Source organism: Hyla sarda, unplaced genomic scaffold (genome assembly GCF_029499605.1).
Source record: "Hyla sarda isolate aHylSar1 unplaced genomic scaffold, aHylSar1.hap1 scaffold_450, whole genome shotgun sequence".
NCBI lineage: Eukaryota > Metazoa > Chordata > Amphibia > Anura > Hylidae > Hyla > Hyla sarda.
In genome coordinates, this window is record NW_026610463.1 from 185,065 (window position 1) to 206,798 (window position 21,734).

Genomic DNA, 21,734 nt, shown 5'->3' on the forward strand with positions numbered 1-21,734 from the left:
GAAGCATTTGTCTTTGCCTTTGCAATACCACAGAAGCAATGCATGGTCAATGTACAGCAATGACACACCTGTGTGAACAGCCAGGAGACCCCCCCCCCCCCCCATGTTATGTTACATAGTTACATAGTTAGTACGGTCGAAAAAAGACATATGTCCATCAAGTTCAACCAGGGAATTAAGGGGTAGGGGTGTGGCGCGATATTGGGGAAGGGATGAGATTTTATATTTCTTCATAAGCATTAATCTTATTTTGTCAATTAGGAACATTCAGCACCCACCCGCTATCAAGGCAGCTGCCTATCATGTCATGCCCTACCTGCACAGGTGTGCTGGCTACTCAAATGATCCAATTAAGGAGGCCATTTAGTCAGCAGCAGCAGAAGTCCTGTGCCTGGACGCTCCAACAGCGGCCAGACACAAGCAGAAGCAGAAGCAGCAGAAGCAGCAGCAGCACCACCTTTTGTTTTTTGGCTGCAGCAGCAGCAAGGCCCACAGGGCTGGCTAGCTGGCTAGCCAGCAAGCAGGTAGCAATGAAAGTAGGAATCTTTCTTTTTAACCCTGTAAGGGGGTGGTGCACTGTACCCGAAGATACTGCCATATCGGGTCAATGCATAGGGCGACGGAAGCAAGCTTCGAAATCGGCCCCCGTTCTCAAAAATCCATTTAATATATGGTCCCCAGATAGGGGACGTATCAGATATTAAACTGATAAGAACAGATACTACACTTGATCTTAGCCAAAAGGCCGAGAAGCGATAACCGTGAAAGGGGCGGGCCCAACAAGGTGCCCTTCATGGGCACTATCACTGCTTGCTGTCAGGGAGGCTGCCAGACAATTTTCCATGCACACTCTGGGCTGGGGGGCAGTCAACCACCAGTACACACAGCAGAACCTAAACCCATACCATTATTGCTAAGCAGCAAGACAGGGGCCCATTGCACTCCCACGGGGCCTTTTTAAATGCAATCCATAACCCGGATTTGCCAGGAACCCTTCTTACTCCTCCTACTTGCATGTGACACTGGGCTTAGGATCTGCATAGGAAACACACACACAAGCACACACCTACCTTTGTTGCCTGCAGATGCCTCCTTGGCTGTCCCCAAACGGTATCAAACCAACACCCACGGGAAGCTGTAAGCATAGAGGACATGCCTGCACCCCATTGGACTTACCTGTGTGGGTTAAACCCGGGTTATTTGACAACCTATGGCGGTGATGGTTCTGCTCAGGCAGAGCAGTGCTGATGCTCCTCATAAAGCTGTCGCTGCTGTGAAGGTTCTAGGTGACATCACAAATCCCTATGGTTACATACACAACAAAGCTGGGTTGTTGTTGTTTACACTCTGCAAGGCCTGTGGAAGTGAGTGACATCATAGCACTGTAGTTCTGAGGGTTCTAGATGGATGCAACAATCTCCTGTTGCTTCTATGAAGGCCATAATAGACGACATCACCAAACAGCTCCATAGTCACATACACAGCAAAGGAGAGATGTTGTTTACACCTAGTGATGTCAGTGGTATTGAGTGACATCACAGCACAGTGCTAAGGCTCCTGGGCCTGGACACAGCAGCGGCTGCAATATCTCAACGGAGAATACGTTTATATATATGTGTGTGTGTGCGCGTATATATATATATATATATATATATATATATATATATATATATATATTTCTCCGCCGAAATCACTTTTAAACCCATTTCCACCTTTTTTTCCCTTCTCTTCCTCTTACTTTTTTTTCACGTTTTTTTACGTTTTTCTCCTTTTCGCCTCTTTTCTGGGCGTATTATTCTTCTTTTTCTTCTTTTTTTTCGTCTAATGCATACCCCATCAGTGCAGCAATGCTTATTCAATACCGCCAGCAGATGGAGACACTGGGGGATAATTTTCTAAGGATTTATACTGATTTTTCCTGTCTGAATTTGTCGCACAGAAAGTTGCAGGCCAAATATGTGTGACATTTCTGCGACTTTAGCTTCTAGAGCATTTTTACAACATTATACATAGGTGCTGAATACATAAAAAGCGACTGTTCAGCGACAGACAAGTCGCATCGGCTGAAAGTAGGCCAGAATGTCAGTCCATGTTGGAGCAGGTTTAGATACAGTCTAAAGTATAGATCTCAAAGTCTGTGCACAGAATTTAGCAAGGGCCTCGCACCTTCTGATGCATCAGGTAGGTGCACAATAGCATAGCCTAACCCTCTGTACTTTGGTCTATATTGATGCGGGACATAGACAGCCAGCTGATGACCAATCCATTAGTGCAATGGATGGCTGGACGCATTTGTCTTTGCCTTTGCAATACCACAGAAGCAATGCATGGTCAATGTACAGCAATGACACACCTGTGTGAACAGCCAGGAGACCCCCCCCCCCCCCCATGTTATGTTACATAGTTACATAGTTAGTACGGTCGAAAAAAGACATATGTCCATCAAGTTCAACCAGGGAATTAAGGGGTAGGGGTGTGGCGCGATATTGGGGAAGGGATGAGATTTTATATTTCTTCATAAGCATTAATCTTATTTTGTCAATTAGGAACATTCAGCACCCACCCGCTATCAAGGCAGCTGCCTATCATGTCATGCCCTACCTGCACAGGTGTGCTGGCTACTCAAATGATCCAATTAAGGAGGCCATTTAGTCAGCAGCAGCAGAAGTCCTGTGCCTGGACGCTCCAACAGCGGCCAGACACAAGCAGAAGCAGAAGCAGCAGAAGCAGCAGCAGCACCACCTTTTGTTTTTTGGCTGCAGCAGCAGCAAGGCCCACAGGGCTGGCTAGCTGGCTAGCCAGCAAGCAGGTAGCAATGAAAGTAGGAATCTTTCTTTTTAACCCTGTAAGGGGGTGGTGCACTGTACCCGAAGATACTGCCATATCGGGTCAATGCATAGGGCGACGGAAGCAAGCTTCGAAATCGGCCCCCGTTCTCAAAAATCCATTTAATATATGGTCCCCAGATAGGGGACGTATCAGATATTAAACTGATAAGAACAGATACTACACTTGATCTTAGCCAAAAAGCCGAGAAGCGATAACCGTGAAAGGGGCGGGCCCAACAAGGTGCCCTTCATGGGCACTATCACTGCTTGCTGTCAGGGAGGCTGCCAGACAATTTTCCATGCACACTCTGGGCTGGGGGGCAGTCAACCACCAGTACACACAGCAGAACCTAAACCCATACCATTATTGCTAAGCAGCAAGACAGGGGCCCATTGCACTCCCACGGGGCCTTTTTAAATGCAATCCATAACCCGGATTTGCCAGGAACCCTTCTTACTCCTCCTACTTGCATGTGACACTGGGCTTAGGATCTGCATAGGAAACACACACACAAGCACACACCTACCTTTGTTGCCTGCAGATGCCTCCTTGGCTGTCCCCAAACGGTATCAAACCAACACCCACGGGAAGCTGTAAGCATAGAGGACATGCCTGCACCCCATTGGACTTACCTGTGTGTGTTAAACCCGGGTTATTTGACAACCTATGGCGGTGATGGTTCTGCTCAGGCAGAGCAGTGCTGATGCTCCTCATAAAGCTGTCGCTGCTGTGAAGGTTCTAGGTGACATCACAAATCCCTATGGTTACATACACAACAAAGCTGGGTTGTTGTTGTTTACACTCTGCAAGGCCTGTGGAAGTGAGTGACATCATAGCACTGTAGTTCTGAGGGTTCTAGATGGATGCAACAATCTCCTGTTGCTTCTATGAAGGCCATAATAGACGACATCACCAAACAGCTCCATAGTCACATACACAGCAAAGGAGAGATGTTGTTTACACCTAGTGATGTCAGTGGTATTGAGTGACATCACAGCACAGTGCTAAGGCTCCTGGGCCTGGACACAGCAGCGGCTGCAATATCTCAACGGAGAATACGTTTATATATATGTGTGTGTGTGCGCGTATATATATATATATATATATATATATATATATATATATATATTTCTCCGCCGAAATCACTTTTAAACCCATTTCCACCTTTTTTTCCCTTCTCTTCCTCTTACTTTTTTTTCACGTTTTTTTACGTTTTTCTCCTTTTCGCCTCTTTTCTGGGCGTATTATTCTTCTTTTTCTTCTTTTTTTTCGTCTAATGCATACCCCATCAGTGCAGCAATGCTTATTCAATACCGCCAGCAGATGGAGACACTGGGGGATAATTTTCTAAGGATTTATACTGATTTTTCCTGTCTGAATTTGTCGCACAGAAAGTTGCAGGCCAAATATGTGTGACATTTCTGCGACTTTAGCTTCTAGAGCATTTTTACAACATTATACATAGGTGCTGAATACATAAAAAGCGACTGTTCAGCGACAGACAAGTCGCATCGGCTGAAAGTAGGCCAGAATGTCAGTCCATGTTGGAGCAGGTTTAGATACAGTCTAAAGTATAGATCTCAAAGTCTGTGCACAGAATTTAGCAAGGGCCTCGCACCTTCTGATGCATCAGGTAGGTGCACAATAGCATAGCCTAACCCTCTGTACTTTGGTCTATATTGATGCGGGACATAGACAGCCAGCTGATGACCAATCCATTAGTGCAATGGATGGCTGGAAGCATTTGTCTTTGCCTTTGCAATACCACAGAAGCAATGCATGGTCAATGTACAGCAATGACACACCTGTGTGAACAGCCAGGAGACCCCCCCCCCCCATGTTATGTTACATAGTTACATAGTTAGTACGGTCGAAAAAAGACATATGTCCATCAAGTTCAACCAGGGAATTAAGGGGTAGGGGTGTGGCGCGATATTGGGGAAGGGATGAGATTTTATATTTCTTCATAAGCATTAATCTTATTTTGTCAATTAGGAACATTCAGCACCCACCCGCTATCAAGGCAGCTGCCTATCATGTCATGCCCTACCTGCACAGGTGTGCTGGCTACTCAAATGATCCAATTAAGGAGGCCATTTAGTCAGCAGCAGCAGAAGTCCTGTGCCTGGACGCTCCAACAGCGGCCAGACACAAGCAGAAGCAGAAGCAGCAGAAGCAGCAGCAGCACCACCTTTTGTTTTTTGGCTGCAGCAGCAGCAAGGCCCACAGGGCTGGCTAGCTGGCTAGCCAGCAAGCAGGTAGCAATGAAGGTAGGAATCTTTCTTTTTAACCCTGTAAGGGGGTGGTGCACTGTAACCGAAGATACTGCCATATCGGGTCAATGCATAGGGCGACGGAAGCAAGCTTCGAAATCGGCCCCCGTTCTCAAAAATCCATTTAATATATGGTCCCCAGATAGGGGACGTATCAGATATTAAACTGATAAGAACAGATACTACACTTGATCTTAGCCAAAAGGCCGAGAAGCGATAACCGTGAAAGGGGCGGGCCCAACAAGGTGCCCTTCATGGGCACTATCACTGCTTGCTGTCAGGGAGGCTGCCAGACAATTTTCCATGCACACTCTGGGCTGGGGGGCAGTCAACCACCAGTACACACAGCAGAACCTAAACCCATACCATTATTGCTAAGCAGCAAGACAGGGGCCCATTGCACTCCCACGGGGCCTTTTTAAATGCAATCCATAACCCGGATTTGCCAGGAACCCTTCTTACTCCTCCTACTTGCATGTGACACTGGGCTTAGGATCTGCATAGGAAACACACACACAAGCACACACCTACCTTTGTTGCCTGCAGATGCCTCCTTGGCTGTCCCCAAACGGTATCAAACCAACACCCACGGGAAGCTGTAAGCATAGAGGACATGCCTGCACCCCATTGGACTTACCTGTGTGGGTTAAACCCGGGTTATTTGACAACCTATGGCGGTGATGGTTCTGCTCAGGCAGAGCAGTGCTGATGCTCCTCATAAAGCTGTCGCTGCTGTGAAGGTTCTAGGTGACATCACAAATCCCTATGGTTACATACACAACAAAGCTGGGTTGTTGTTGTTTACACTCTGCAAGGCCTGTGGAAGTGAGTGACATCATAGCACTGTAGTTCTGAGGGTTCTAGATGGATGCAACAATCTCCTGTTGCTTCTATGAAGGCCATAATAGACGACATCACCAAACAGCTCCATAGTCACATACACAGCAAAGGAGAGATGTTGTTTACACCTAGTGATGTCAGTGGTATTGAGTGACATCACAGCACAGTGCTAAGGCTCCTGGGCCTGGACACAGCAGCGGCTGCAATATCTCAACGGAGAATACGTTTATATATATGTGTGTGTGTGCGCGTATATATATATATATATATATATATATATATATATATATATATATATATTTCTCCGCCGAAATCACTTTTAAACCCATTTCCACCTTTTTTTCCCTTCTCTTCCTCTTACTTTTTTTTCACGTTTTTTTACGTTTTTCTCCTTTTCGCCTCTTTTCTGGGCGTATTATTCTTCTTTTTCTTCTTTTTTTTCGTCTAATGCATACCCCATCAGTGCAGCAATGCTTATTCAATACCGCCAGCAGATGGAGACACTGGGGGATAATTTTCTAAGGATTTATACTGATTTTTCCTGTCTGAATTTGTCGCACAGAAAGTTGCAGGCCAAATATGTGTGACATTTCTGCGACTTTAGCTTCTAGAGCATTTTTACAACATTATACATAGGTGCTGAATACATAAAAAGCGACTGTTCAGCGACAGACAAGTCGCATCGGCTGAAAGTAGGCCAGAATGTCAGTCCATGTTGGAGCAGGTTTAGATACAGTCTAAAGTATAGATCTCAAAGTCTGTGCACAGAATTTAGCAAGGGCCTCGCACCTTCTGATGCATCAGGTAGGTGCACAATAGCATAGCCTAACCCTCTGTACTTTGGTCTATATTGATGCGGGACATAGACAGCCAGCTGATGACCAATCCATTAGTGCAATGGATGGCTGGAAGCATTTGTCTTTGCCTTTGCAATACCACAGAAGCAATGCATGGTCAATGTACAGCAATGACACACCTGTGTGAACAGCCAGGAGACCCCCCCCCCCCCCCATGTTATGTTACATAGTTACATAGTTAGTACGGTCGAAAAAAGACATATGTCCATCAAGTTCAACCAGGGAATTAAGGGGTAGGGGTGTGGCGCGATATTGGGGAAGGGATGAGATTTTATATTTCTTCATAAGCATTAATCTTATTTTGTCAATTAGGAACATTCAGCACCCACCCGCTATCAAGGCAGCTGCCTATCATGTCATGCCCTACCTGCACAGGTGTGCTGGCTACTCAAATGATCCAATTAAGGAGGCCATTTAGTCAGCAGCAGCAGAAGTCCTGTGCCTGGACGCTCCAACAGCGGCCAGACACAAGCAGAAGCAGCAGAAGCAGCAGCAGCACCACCTTTTGTTTTTTGGCTGCAGCAGCAGCAAGGCCCACAGGGCTGGCTAGCTGGCTAGCCAGCAAGCAGGTAGCAATGAAAGTAGGAATCTTTCTTTTTAACCCTGTAAGGGGGTGGTGCACTGTACCCGAAGATACTGCCATATCGGGTCAATGCATAGGGCGACGGAAGCAAGCTTCGAAATCGGCCCCCGTTCTCAAAAATCCATTTAATATATGGTCCCCAGATAGGGGACGTATCAGATATTAAACTGATAAGAACAGATACTACACTTGATCTTAGCCAAAAGGCCGAGAAGCGATAACCGTGAAAGGGGCGGGCCCAACAAGGTGCCCTTCATGGGCACTATCACTGCTTGCTGTCAGGGAGGCTGCCAGACAATTTTCCATGCACACTCTGGGCTGGGGGGCAGTCAACCACCAGTACACACAGCAGAACCTAAACCCATACCATTATTGCTAAGCAGCAAGACAGGGGCCCATTGCACTCCCACGGGGCCTTTTTAAATGCAATCCATAACCCGGATTTGCCAGGAACCCTTCTTACTCCTCCTACTTGCATGTGACACTGGGCTTAGGATCTGCATAGGAAACACACACACAAGCACACACCTACCTTTGTTGCCTGCAGATGCCTCCTTGGCTGTCCCCAAACGGTATCAAACCAACACCCACGGGAAGCTGTAAGCATAGAGGACATGCCTGCACCCCATTGGACTTACCTGTGTGTGTTAAACCCGGGTTATTTGACAACCTATGGCGGTGATGGTTCTGCTCAGGCAGAGCAGTGCTGATGCTCCTCATAAAGCTGTCGCTGCTGTGAAGGTTCTAGGTGACATCACAAATCCCTATGGTTACATACACAACAAAGCTGGGTTGTTGTTGTTTACACTGTGCAAGGCCTGTGGAAGTGAGTGACATCATAGCACTGTAGTTCTGAGGGTTCTAGATGGATGCAACAATCTCCTGTTGCTTCTATGAAGGCCATAATAGACAACATCACCAAACAGCTCCATAGTCACATACACAGCAAAGGAGAGATGTTGTTTACACCTAGTGATGTCAGTGGTATTGAGTGACATCACAGCACAGTGCTAAGGCTCCTGGGCCTGGACACAGCAGCGGCTGCAATATCTCAACGGAGAATACGTTTATATATATGTGTGTGTGTGCGCGTATATATATATATATATATATATATATATATATATATATATATTTCTCCGCCGAAATCACTTTTAAACCCATTTCCACCTTTTTTTCCCTTCTCTTCCTCTTACTTTTTTTTCACGTTTTTTTACGTTTTTCTCCTTTTCGCCTCTTTTCTGGGCGTATTATTCTTCTTTTTCTTCTTTTTTTTCGTCTAATGCATACCCCATCAGTGCAGCAATGCTTATTCAATACCGCCAGCAGATGGAGACACTGGGGGATAATTTTCTAAGGATTTATACTGATTTTTCCTGTCTGAATTTGTCGCACAGAAAGTTGCAGGCCAAATATGTGTGACATTTCTGCGACTTTAGCTTCTAGAGCATTTTTACAACATTATACATAGGTGCTGAATACATAAAAAGCGACTGTTCAGCGACAGACAAGTCGCATCGGCTGAAAGTAGGCCAGAATGTCAGTCCATGTTGGAGCAGGTTTAGATACAGTCTAAAGTATAGATCTCAAAGTCTGTGCACAGAATTTAGCAAGGGCCTCGCACCTTCTGATGCATCAGGTAGGTGCACAATAGCATAGCCTAACCCTCTGTACTTTGGTCTATATTGATGCGGGACATAGACAGCCAGCTGATGACCAATCCATTAGTGCAATGGATGGCTGGAAGCATTTGTCTTTGCCTTTGCAATACCACAGAAGCAATGCATGGTCAATGTACAGCAATGACACACCTGTGTGAACAGCCAGGAGACCCCCCCCCCCCCCCCATGTTATGTTACATAGTTACATAGTTAGTACGGTCGAAAAAAGACATATGTCCATCAAGTTCAACCAGGGAATTAAGGGGTAGGGGTGTGGCGCGATATTGGGGAAGGGATGAGATTTTATATTTCTTCATAAGCATTAATCTTATTTTGTCAATTAGGAACATTCAGCACCCACCCGCTATCAAGGCAGCTGCCTATCATGTCATGCCCTACCTGCACAGGTGTGCTGGCTACTCAAATGATCCAATTAAGGAGGCCATTTAGTCAGCAGCAGCAGAAGTCCTGTGCCTGGACGCTCCAACAGCGGCCAGACACAAGCAGAAGCAGCAGAAGCAGCAGCAGCACCACCTTTTGTTTTTTGGCTGCAGCAGCAGCAAGGCCCACAGGGCTGGCTAGCTGGCTAGCCAGCAAGCAGGTAGCAATGAAAGTAGGAATCTTTCTTTTTAACCCTGTAAGGGGGTGGTGCACTGTACCCGAAGATACTGCCATATCGGGTCAATGCATAGGGCGACGGAAGCAAGCTTCGAAATCGGCCCCCGTTCTCAAAAATCCATTTAATATATGGTCCCCAGATAGGGGACGTATCAGATATTAAACTGATAAGAACAGATACTACACTTGATCTTAGCCAAAAGGCCGAGAAGCGATAACCGTGAAAGGGGCGGGCCCAACAAGGTGCCCTTCATGGGCACTATCACTGCTTGCTGTCAGGGAGGCTGCCAGACAATTTTCCATGCACACTCTGGGCTGGGGGGCAGTCAACCACCAGTACACACAGCAGAACCTAAACCCATACCATTATTGCTAAGCAGCAAGACAGGGGCCCATTGCACTCCCACGGGGCCTTTTTAAATGCAATCCATAACCCGGATTTGCCAGGAACCCTTCTTACTCCTCCTACTTGCATGTGACACTGGGCTTAGGATCTGCATAGGAAACACACACACAAGCACACACCTACCTTTGTTGCCTGCAGATGCCTCCTTGGCTGTCCCCAAACGGTATCAAACCAACACCCACGGGAAGCTGTAAGCATAGAGGACATGCCTGCACCCCATTGGACTTACCTGTGTGTGTTAAACCCGGGTTATTTGACAACCTATGGCGGTGATGGTTCTGCTCAGGCAGAGCAGTGCTGATGCTCCTCATAAAGCTGTCGCTGCTGTGAAGGTTCTAGGTGACATCACAAATCCCTATGGTTACATACACAACAAAGCTGGGTTGTTGTTGTTTACACTCTGCAAGGCCTGTGGAAGTGAGTGACATCATAGCACTGTAGTTCTGAGGGTTCTAGATGGATGCAACAATCTCCTGTTGCTTCTATGAAGGCCATAATAGACGACATCACCAAACAGCTCCATAGTCACATACACAGCAAAGGAGAGATGTTGTTTACACCTAGTGATGTCAGTGGTATTGAGTGACATCACAGCACAGTGCTAAGGCTCCTGGGCCTGGACACAGCAGCGGCTGCAATATCTCAACGGAGAATACGTTTATATATATGTGTGTGTGTGCGCGTATATATATATATATATATATATATATATATATATATATATATTTCTCCGCCGAAATCACTTTTAAACCCATTTCCACCTTTTTTTCCCTTCTCTTCCTCTTACTTTTTTTTCACGTTTTTTTACGTTTTTCTCCTTTTCGCCTCTTTTCTGGGCGTATTATTCTTCTTTTTCTTCTTTTTTTTCGTCTAATGCATACCCCATCAGTGCAGCAATGCTTATTCAATACCGCCAGCAGATGGAGACACTGGGGGATAATTTTCTAAGGATTTATACTGATTTTTCCTGTCTGAATTTGTCGCACAGAAAGTTGCAGTTGCAGGCCAAATATGTGTGACATTTCTGCGACTTTAGCTTCTAGAGCATTTTTACAACATTATACATAGGTGCTGAATACATAAAAAGCGACTGTTCAGCGACAGACAAGTCGCATCGGCTGAAAGTAGGCCAGAATGTCAGTCCATGTTGGAGCAGGTTTAGATACAGTCTAAAGTATAGATCTCAAAGTCTGTGCACAGAATTTAGCAAGGGCCTCGCACCTTCTGATGCATCAGGTAGGTGCACAATAGCATAGCCTAACCCTCTGTACTTTGGTCTATATTGATGCGGGACATAGACAGCCAGCTGATGACCAATCCATTAGTGCAATGGATGGCTGGAAGCATTTGTCTTTGCCTTTGCAATACCACAGAAGCAATGCATGGTCAATGTACAGCAATGACACACCTGTGTGAACAGCCAGGAGACCCCCCCCCCCCCCCCCATGTTATGTTACATAGTTACATAGTTAGTACGGTCGAAAAAAGACATATGTCCATCAAGTTCAACCAGGGAATTAAGGGGTAGGGGTGTGGCGCGATATTGGGGAAGGGATGAGATTTTATATTTCTTCATAAGCATTAATCTTATTTTGTCAATTAGGAACATTCAGCACCCACCCGCTATCAAGGCAGCTGCCTATCATGTCATGCCCTACCTGCACAGGTGTGCTGGCTACTCAAATGATCCAATTAAGGAGGCCATTTAGTCAGCAGCAGCAGAAGTCCTGTGCCTGGACGCTCCAACAGCGGCCAGACACAAGCAGAAGCAGAAGCAGCAGAAGCAGCAGCAGCACCACCTTTTGTTTTTTGGCTGCAGCAGCAGCAAGGCCCACAGGGCTGGCTAGCTGGCTAGCCAGCAAGCAGGTAGCAATGAAAGTAGGAATCTTTCTTTTTAACCCTGTAAGGGGGTGGTGCACTGTAACCGAAGATACTGCCATATCGGGTCAATGCATAGGGCGACGGAAGCAAGCTTCGAAATCGGCCCCCGTTCTCAAAAATCCATTTAATATATGGTCCCCAGATAGGGGACGTATCAGATATTAAACTGATAAGAACAGATACTACACTTGATCTTAGCCAAAAGGCCGAGAAGCGATAACCGTGAAAGGGGCGGGCCCAACAAGGTGCCCTTCATGGGCACTATCACTGCTTGCTGTCAGGGAGGCTGCCAGACAATTTTCCATGCACACTCTGGGCTGGGGGGCAGTCAACCACCAGTACACACAGCAGAACCTAAACCCATACCATTATTGCTAAGCAGCAAGACAGGGGCCCATTGCACTCCCACGGGGCCTTTTTAAATGCAATCCATAACCCGGATTTGCCAGGAACCCTTCTTACTCCTCCTACTTGCATGTGACACTGGGCTTAGGATCTGCATAGGAAACACACACACAAGCACACACCTACCTTTGTTGCCTGCAGATGCCTCCTTGGCTGTCCCCAAACGGTATCAAACCAACACCCACGGGAAGCTGTAAGCATAGAGGACATGCCTGCACCCCATTGGACTTACCTGTGTGGGTTAAACCCGGGTTATTTGACAACCTATGGCGGTGATGGTTCTGCTCAGGCAGAGCAGTGCTGATGCTCCTCATAAAGCTGTCGCTGCTGTGAAGGTTCTAGGTGACATCACAAATCCCTATGGTTACATACACAACAAAGCTGGGTTGTTGTTGTTTACACTCTGCAAGGCCTGTGGAAGTGAGTGACATCATAGCACTGTAGTTCTGAGGGTTCTAGATGGATGCAACAATCTCCTGTTGCTTCTATGAAGGCCATAATAGACGACATCACCAAACAGCTCCATAGTCACATACACAGCAAAGGAGAGATGTTGTTTACACCTAGTGATGTCAGTGGTATTGAGTGACATCACAGCACAGTGCTAAGGCTCCTGGGCCTGGACACAGCAGCGGCTGCAATATCTCAACGGAGAATACGTTTATATATATGTGTGTGTGTGCGCGTATATATATATATATATATATATATATATATATATATATATATATTTCTCCGCCGAAATCACTTTTAAACCCATTTCCACCTTTTTTTCCCTTCTCTTCCTCTTACTTTTTTTTCACGTTTTTTTACGTTTTTCTCCTTTTCGCCTCTTTTCTGGGCGTATTATTCTTCTTTTTCTTCTTTTTTTTCGTCTAATGCATACCCCATCAGTGCAGCAATGCTTATTCAATACCGCCAGCAGATGGAGACACTGGGGGATAATTTTCTAAGGATTTATACTGATTTTTCCTGTCTGAATTTGTCGCACAGAAAGTTGCAGGCCAAATATGTGTGACATTTCTGCGACTTTAGCTTCTAGAGCATTTTTACAACATTATACATAGGTGCTGAATACATAAAAAGCGACTGTTCAGCGACAGACAAGTCGCATCGGCTGAAAGTAGGCCAGAATGTCAGTCCATGTTGGAGCAGGTTTAGATACAGTCTAAAGTATAGATCTCAAAGTCTGTGCACAGAATTTAGCAAGGGCCTCGCACCTTCTGATGCATCAGGTAGGTGCACAATAGCATAGCCTAACCCTCTGTACTTTGGTCTATATTGATGCGGGACATAGACAGCCAGCTGATGACCAATCCATTAGTGCAATGGATGGCTGGAAGCATTTGTCTTTGCCTTTGCAATACCACAGAAGCAATGCATGGTCAATGTACAGCAATGACACACCTGTGTGAACAGCCAGGAGACCCCCCCCCCCCCCATGTTATGTTACATAGTTACATAGTTAGTACGGTCGAAAAAAGACATATGTCCATCAAGTTCAACCAGGGAATTAAGGGGTAGGGGTGTGGCGCGATATTGGGGAAGGGATGAGATTTTATATTTCTTCATAAGCATTAATCTTATTTTGTCAATTAGGAACATTCAGCACCCACCCGCTATCAAGGCAGCTGCCTATCATGTCATGCCCTACCTGCACAGGTGTGCTGGCTACTCAAATGATCCAATTAAGGAGGCCATTTAGTCAGCAGCAGCAGAAGTCCTGTGCCTGGACGCTCCAACAGCGGCCAGACACAAGCAGAAGCAGAAGCAGCAGAAGCAGCAGCAGCACCACCTTTTGTTTTTTGGCTGCAGCAGCAGCAAGGCCCACAGGGCTGGCTAGCTGGCTAGCCAGCAAGCAGGTAGCAATGAAAGTAGGAATCTTTCTTTTTAACCCTGTAAGGGGGTGGTGCACTGTAACCGAAGATACTGCCATATCGGGTCAATGCATAGGGCGACGGAAGCAAGCTTCGAAATCGGCCCCCGTTCTCAAAAATCCATTTAATATATGGTCCCCAGATAGGGGACGTATCAGATATTAAACTGATAAGAACAGATACTACACTTGATCTTAGCCAAAAGGCCGAGAAGCGATAACCGTGAAAGGGGCGGGCCCAACAAGGTGCCCTTCATGGGCACTATCACTGCTTGCTGTCAGGGAGGCTGCCAGACAATTTTCCATGCACACTCTGGGCTGGGGGGCAGTCAACCACCAGTACACACAGCAGAACCTAAACCCATACCATTATTGCTAAGCAGCAAGACAGGGGCCCATTGCACTCCCACGGGGCCTTTTTAAATGCAATCCATAACCCGGATTTGCCAGGAACCCTTCTTACTCCTCCTACTTGCATGTGACACTGGGCTTAGGATCTGCATAGGAAACACACACACAAGCACACACCTACCTTTGTTGCCTGCAGATGCCTCCTTGGCTGTCCCCAAACGGTATCAAACCAACACCCACGGGAAGCTGTAAGCATAGAGGACATGCCTGCACCCCATTGGACTTACCTGTGTGGGTTAAACCCGGGTTATTTGACAACCTATGGCGGTGATGGTTCTGCTCAGGCAGAGCAGTGCTGATGCTCCTCATAAAGCTGTCGCTGCTGTGAAGGTTCTAGGTGACATCACAAATCCCTATGGTTACATACACAACAAAGCTGGGTTGTTGTTGTTTACACTCTGCAAGGCCTGTGGAAGTGAGTGACATCATAGCACTGTAGTTCTGAGGGTTCTAGATGGATGCAACAATCTCCTGTTGCTTCTATGAAGGCCATAATAGACGACATCACCAAACAGCTCCATAGTCACATACACAGCAAAGGAGAGATGTTGTTTACACCTAGTGATGTCAGTGGTATTGAGTGACATCACAGCACAGTGCTAAGGCTCCTGGGCCTGGACACAGCAGCGGCTGCAATATCTCAACGGAGAATACGTTTATATATATGTGTGTGTGTGCGCGTATATATATATATATATATATATATATATATATATATATATTTCTCCGCCGAAATCACTTTTAAACCCATTTCCACCTTTTTTTCCCTTCTCTTCCTCTTACTTTTTTTTCACGTTTTTTTACGTTTTTCTCCTTTTCGCCTCTTTTCTGGGCGTATTATTCTTCTTTTTCTTCTTTTTTTTCGTCTAATGCATACCCCATCAGTGCAGCAATGCTTATTCAATACCGCCAGCAGATGGAGACACTGGGGGATAATTTTCTAAGGATTTATACTGATTTTTCCTGTCTGAATTTGTCGCACAGAAAGTTGCAGGCCAAATATGTGTGACATTTCTGCGACTTTAGCTTCTAGAGCATTTTTACAACATTATACATAGGTGCTGAATACATAAAAAGCGACTGTTCAGCGACAGACAAGTCGCATCGGCTGAAAGTAGGCCAGAATGTCAGTCCATGTTGGAGCAGGTTTAGATACAGTCTAAAGTATAGATCTCAAAGTCTGTGCACAGAATTTAGCAAGGGCCTCGCACCTTCTGATGCATCAGGTAGGTGCACAATAGCATAGCCTAACCCTCTGTACTTTGGTCTATATTGATGCGGGACATAGACAGCCAGCTGATGACCAATCCATTAGTGCAATGGATGGCTGGAAGCATTTGTCTTTGCCTTTGCAATACCACAGAAGCAATGCATGGTCAATGTACAGCAATGACACACCTGTGTGAACAGCCAGGAGACCCCCCCCCCCCCCCATGTTATGTTACATAGTTACATAGTTAGTACGGTCGAAAAAAGACATATGTCCATCAAGTTCAACCAGGGAATTAAGGGGTAGGGGTGTGGCGCGATATTGGGGAAGGGATGAGATTTTATATTTCTTCATAAGCATTAATCTTATTTTGTCAATTAGGAACATTCAGCACCCACCCGCTATCAAGGCAGCTGCCTATCATGTCATGCCCTACCTGCACAGGTGTGCTGGCTACTCAAATGATCCAATTAAGGAGGCCATTTAGTCAGCAGCAGCAGAAGTCCTGTGCCTGGACGCTCCAACAGCGGCCAGACACAAGCAGAAGCAGAAGCAGCAGAAGCAGCAGCAGCACCACCTTTTGTTTTTTGGCTGCAGCAGCAGCAAGGCCCACAGGGCTGGCTAGCTGGCTAGCCAGCAAGCAGGTAGCAATGAAAGTAGGAATCTTTCTTTTTAACCCTGTAAGGGGGTGGTGCACTGTACCCGAAGATACTGCCATATCGGGTCAATGCATAGGGCGACGGAAGCAAGCTTCGAAATCGGCCCCCGTTCTCAAAAATCCATTTAATATATGGTCCCCAGATAGGGGACGTATCAGATATTAAACTGATAAGAACAGATACTACACTTGATCTTAGCCAAAAGGCCGAGAAGCGATAACCGTGAAAGGGGCGGGCCCAACAAGGTGCCCTTCATGGGCACTATCACTGCTTGCTGTCAGGGAGGCTGCCAGACAATTTTCCATGCACACTCTGGGCTGGGGGGCAGTCAACCACCAGTACACACAGCAGAACCTAAACCCATACCATTATTGCTAAGCAGCAAGACAGGGGCCCATTGCACTCCCACGGGGCCTTTTTAAATGCAATCCATAACCCGGATTTGCCAGGAACCCTTCTTACTACTCCTACTTGCATGTGACACTGGGCTTAGGATCTGCATAGGAAACACACACACAAGCACACACCTACCTTTGTTGCCTGCAGATGCCTCCTTGGCTGTCCCCAAACGGTATCAAACCAACACCCACGGGAAGCTGTAAGCATAGAGGACATGCCTGCACCCCATTGGACTTACCTGTGTGGGTTAAACCCGGGTTATTTGACAACCTATGGCGGTGATGGTTCTGCTCAGGCAGAGCAGTGCTGATGCTCCTCATAAAGCTGTCGCTGCTGTGAAGGTTCTAGGTGACATCACAAATCCCTATGGTTACATACACAACAAAGCTGGGTTGTTGTTGTTTACACTCTGCAAGGCCTGTGGAAGTGAGTGACATCATAGCACTGTAGTTCTGAGGGTTCTAGATGGATGCAACAATCTCCTGTTGCTTCTATGAAGGCCATAATAGACGACATCACCAAACAGCTCCATAGTCACATACACAGCAAAGGAGAGATGTTGTTTACACCTAGTGATGTCAGTGGTATTGAGTGACATCACAGCACAGTGCTAAGGCTCCTGGGCCTGGACACAGCAGCGGCTGCAATATCTCAACGGAGAATATGTTTATATATATGTGTGTGTGTGCGCGTATATATATATATATATATATATATATATATATATATTTCTCCGCCGAAATCACTTTTAAACCCATTTCCACCTTTTTTTCCCTTCTCTTCCTCTTACTTTTTTTTCACGTTTTTTTACGTTTTTCTCCTTTTCGCCTCTTTTCTGGGCGTATTATTCTTCTTTTTCTTCTTTTTTTTCGTCTAATGCATACCCCATCAGTGCAGCAATGCTTATTCAATACCGCCAGCAGATGGAGACACTGGGGGATAATTTTCTAAGGATTTATACTGATTTTTCCTGTCTGAATTTGTCGCACAGAAAGTTGCAGGCCAAATATGTGTGACATTTCTGCGACTTTAGCTTCTAGAGCATTTTTACAACATTATACATAGGTGCTGAATACATAAAAAGCGACTGTTCAGCGACAGACAAGTCGCATCGGCTGAAAGTAGGCCAGAATGTCAGTCCATGTTGGAGCAGGTTTAGATACAGTCTAAAGTATAGATCTCAACGTCTGTGCACAGAATTTAGCAAGGGCCTCGCACCTTCTGATGCATCAGGTAGGTGCACAATAGCATAGCCTAACCCTCTGTACTTTGGTCTATATTGATGCGGGACATAGACAGCCAGCTGATGACCAATCCATTAGTGCAATGGATGGCTGGAAGCATTTGTCTTTGCCTTTGCAATACCACAGAAGCAATGCATGGTCAATGTACAGCAATGACACACCTGTGTGAACAGCCAGGAGACCCCCCCCCCCCATGTTATGTTACATAGTTACATAGTTAGTACGGTCGAAAAAAGACATATGTCCATCAAGTTCAACCAGGGAATTAAGGGGTAGGGGTGTGGCGCGATATTGGGGAAGGGATGAGATTTTATATTTCTTCATAAGCATTAATCTTATTTTGTCAATTAGGAACATTCAGCACCCACCCGCTATCAAGGCAGCTGCCTATCATGTCATGCCCTACCTGCACAGGTGTGCTGGCTACTCAAATGATCCAATTAAGGAGGCCATTTAGTCAGCAGCAGCAGAAGTCCTGTGCCTGGACGCTCCAACAGCGGCCAGACACAAGCAGAAGCAGAAGCAGCAGAAGCAGCAGCAGCACCACCTTTTGTTTTTTGGCTGCAGCAGCAGCAAGGCCCACAGGGCTGGCTAGCTGGCTAGCCAGCAAGCAGGTAGCAATGAAAGTAGGAATCTTTCTTTTTAACCCTGTAAGGGGGTGGTGCACTGTACCCGAAGATACTGCCATATCGGGTCAATGCATAGGGCGACGGAAGCAAGCTTCGAAATCGGCCCCCGTTCTCAAAAATCCATTTAATATATGGTCCCCAGATAGGGGACGTATCAGATATTAAACTGATAAGAACAGATACTACACTTGATCTTAGCCAAAAGGCCGAGAAGCGATAACCGTGAAAGGGGCGGGCCCAACAAGGTGCCCTTCATGGGCACTATCACTGCTTGCTGTCAGGGAGGCTGCCAGACAATTTTCCATGCACACTCTGGGCTGGGGGGCAGTCAACCACCAGTACACACAGCAGAACCTAAACCCATACCATTATTGCTAAGCAGCAAGACAGGGGCCCATTGCACTCCCACGGGGCCTTTTTAAATGCAATCCATAACCCGGATTTGCCAGGAACCCTTCTTACTCCTCCTACTTGCATGTGACACTGGGCTTAGGATCTGCATAGGAAACACACACACAAGCACACACCTACCTTTGTTGCCTGCAGATGCCTCCTTGGCTGTCCCCAAACGGTATCAAACCAACACCCACGGGAAGCTGTAAGCATAGAGGACATGCCTGCACCCCATTGGACTTACCTGTGTGGGTTAAACCCGGGTTATTTGACAACCTATGGCGGTGATGGTTCTGCTCAGGCAGAGCAGTGCTGATGCTCCTCATAAAGCTGTCGCTGCTGTGAAGGTTCTAGGTGACATCACAAATCCCTATGGTTACATACACAACAAAGCTGGGTTGTTGTTGTTTACACTCTGCAAGGCCTGTGGAAGTGAGTGACATCATAGCACTGTAGTTCTGAGGGTTCTAGATGGATGCAACAATCTCCTGTTGCTTCTATGAAGGCCATAATAGACGACATCACCAAACAGCTCCATAGTCACATACACAGCAAAGGAGAGATGTTGTTTACACCTAGTGATGTCAGTGGTATTGAGTGACATCACAGCACAGTGCTAAGGCTCCTGGGCCTGGACACAGCAGCGGCTGCAATATCTCAATGGAGAATACGTTTATATATATGTGTGTGTGTGCGCGTATATATATATATATATATATATATATATATATTTCTCCGCCGAAATCACTTTTAAACCCATTTCCACCTTTTTTTCCCTTCTCTTCCTCTTACTTTTTTTTCACGTTTTTTTACGTTTTTCTCCTTTTCGCCTCTTTTCTGGGCGTATTATTCTTCTTTTTCTTCTTTTTTTTCGTCTAATGCATACCCCATCAGTGCAGCAATGCTTATTCAATACCGCCAGCAGATGGAGACACTGGGGGATAATTTTCTAAGGATTTATACTGATTTTTCCTGTCTGAATTTGTCGCACAGAAAGTTGCAGGCCAAATATGTGTGACATTTCTGCGACTTTAGCTTCTAGAGCATTTTTACAACATTATACATAGGTGCTGAATACATAAAAAGCGACTGTTCAGCGACAGACAAGTCGCATCGGCTGAAAGTAGGCCAGAATGTCAGTCCATGTTGGAGCAGGTTTAGATACAGTCTAAAGTATAGATCTCAAAGTCTGTGCACAGAATTTAGCAAGGGCCTCGCACCTTCTGATGCATCAGGTAGGTGCACAATAGCATAGCCTAACCCTCTGTACTTTGGTCTATATTGATGCGGGACATAGACAGCCAGCTGATGACCAATCCATTAGTGCAATGGATGGCTGGAAGCATTTGTCTTTGCCTTTGCAATACCACAGAAGCAATGCATGGTCAATGTACAGCAATGACACACCTGTGTGAACAGCCAGGAGACCCCCCCCCCCCCCATGTTATGTTACATAGTTACATAGTTAGTACGGTCGAAAAAAGACATATGTCCATCAAGTTCAACCAGGGAATTAAGGGGTAGGGGTGTGGCGCGATATTGGGGAAGGGATGAGATTTTATATTTCTTCATAAGCATTAATCTTATTTTGTCAATTAGGAACATTCAGCACCCACCCGCTATCAAGGCAGCTGCCTATCATGTCATGCCCTACCTGCACAGGTGTGCTGGCTACTCAAATGATCCAATTAAGGAGGCCATTTAGTCAGCAGCAGCAGAAGTCCTGTGCCTGGACGCTCCAACAGCGGCCAGACACAAGCAGAAGCAGAAGCAGCAGAAGCAGCAGCAGCACCACCTTTTGTTTTTTGGCTGCAGCAGCAGCAAGGCCCACAGGGCTGGCTAGCTGGCTAGCCAGCAAGCAGGTAGCAATGAAAGTAGGAATCTTTCTTTTTAACCCTGTAAGGGGGTGGTGCACTGTACCCGAAGATACTGCCATATCGGGTCAATGCATAGGGCGACGGAAGCAAGCTTCGAAATCGGCCCCCGTTCTCAAAAATCCATTTAATATATGGTCCCCAGATAGGGGACGTATCAGATATTAAACTGATAAGAACAGATACTACACTTGATCTTAGCCAAAAGGCCGAGAAGCGATAACCGTGAAAGGGGCGGGCCCAACAAGGTGCCCTTCATGGGCACTATCACTGCTTGCTGTCAGGGAGGCTGCCAGACAATTTTCCATGCACACTCTGGGCTGGGGGGCAGTCAACCACCAGTACACACAGCAGAACCTAAACCCATACCATTATTGCTAAGCAGCAAGACAGGGGCCCATTGCACTCCCACGGGGCCTTTTTAAATGCAATCCATAACCCGGATTTGCCAGGAACCCTTCTTACTACTCCTACTTGCATGTGACACTGGGCTTAGGATCTGCATAGGAAACACACACACAAGCACACACCTACCTTTGTTGCCTGCAGATGCCTCCTTGGCTGTCCCCAAACGGTATCAAACCAACACCCACGGGAAGCTGTAAGCATAGAGGACATGCCTGCACCCCATTGGACTTACCTGTGTGGGTTAAACCCGGGTTATTTGACAACCTATGGCGGTGATG

The 21,734-nt window shown here is 46.3% G+C and overlaps 10 non-coding genes across 10 annotated transcripts; all 10 read right to left on the reverse strand.

Annotated features, from left to right (window-relative positions):
• Positions 1-566: 566 nt before the first annotated feature.
• Positions 567-757, reverse strand: LOC130335363 (U2 spliceosomal RNA). Its single transcript, XR_008877009.1, has one exon. It is a non-coding gene; the product is annotated as a U2 spliceosomal RNA (small nuclear RNA).
• A 2,094-nt stretch (positions 758-2,851) lies between these two features.
• On the reverse strand, positions 2,852-3,042 carry LOC130335398 (U2 spliceosomal RNA). Its single transcript, XR_008877040.1, has one exon. It is a non-coding gene; the product is annotated as a U2 spliceosomal RNA (small nuclear RNA).
• Positions 3,043-5,129: 2,087 nt separating this feature from the next.
• Positions 5,130-5,320, reverse strand: LOC130335399 (U2 spliceosomal RNA). The gene has a single exon (XR_008877041.1). It is a non-coding gene; the product is annotated as a U2 spliceosomal RNA (small nuclear RNA).
• Positions 5,321-7,410: 2,090 nt separating this feature from the next.
• LOC130335364 (U2 spliceosomal RNA) lies at positions 7,411-7,601 on the reverse strand. The gene has a single exon (XR_008877010.1). It is a non-coding gene; the product is annotated as a U2 spliceosomal RNA (small nuclear RNA).
• Positions 7,602-9,686: 2,085 nt separating this feature from the next.
• LOC130335365 (U2 spliceosomal RNA) lies at positions 9,687-9,877 on the reverse strand. The gene has a single exon (XR_008877011.1). It is a non-coding gene; the product is annotated as a U2 spliceosomal RNA (small nuclear RNA).
• A 2,098-nt stretch (positions 9,878-11,975) lies between these two features.
• Positions 11,976-12,166, reverse strand: LOC130335400 (U2 spliceosomal RNA). Its single transcript, XR_008877042.1, has one exon. It is a non-coding gene; the product is annotated as a U2 spliceosomal RNA (small nuclear RNA).
• A 2,091-nt stretch (positions 12,167-14,257) lies between these two features.
• LOC130335402 (U2 spliceosomal RNA) lies at positions 14,258-14,448 on the reverse strand. Its single transcript, XR_008877043.1, has one exon. It is a non-coding gene; the product is annotated as a U2 spliceosomal RNA (small nuclear RNA).
• A 2,088-nt stretch (positions 14,449-16,536) lies between these two features.
• On the reverse strand, positions 16,537-16,727 carry LOC130335366 (U2 spliceosomal RNA). The gene has a single exon (XR_008877012.1). It is a non-coding gene; the product is annotated as a U2 spliceosomal RNA (small nuclear RNA).
• A 2,081-nt stretch (positions 16,728-18,808) lies between these two features.
• On the reverse strand, positions 18,809-18,999 carry LOC130335368 (U2 spliceosomal RNA). Its single transcript, XR_008877013.1, has one exon. It is a non-coding gene; the product is annotated as a U2 spliceosomal RNA (small nuclear RNA).
• A 2,079-nt stretch (positions 19,000-21,078) lies between these two features.
• Positions 21,079-21,269, reverse strand: LOC130335370 (U2 spliceosomal RNA). Its single transcript, XR_008877015.1, has one exon. It is a non-coding gene; the product is annotated as a U2 spliceosomal RNA (small nuclear RNA).
• Between the last annotated feature and the right edge of the window lie 465 nt (positions 21,270-21,734).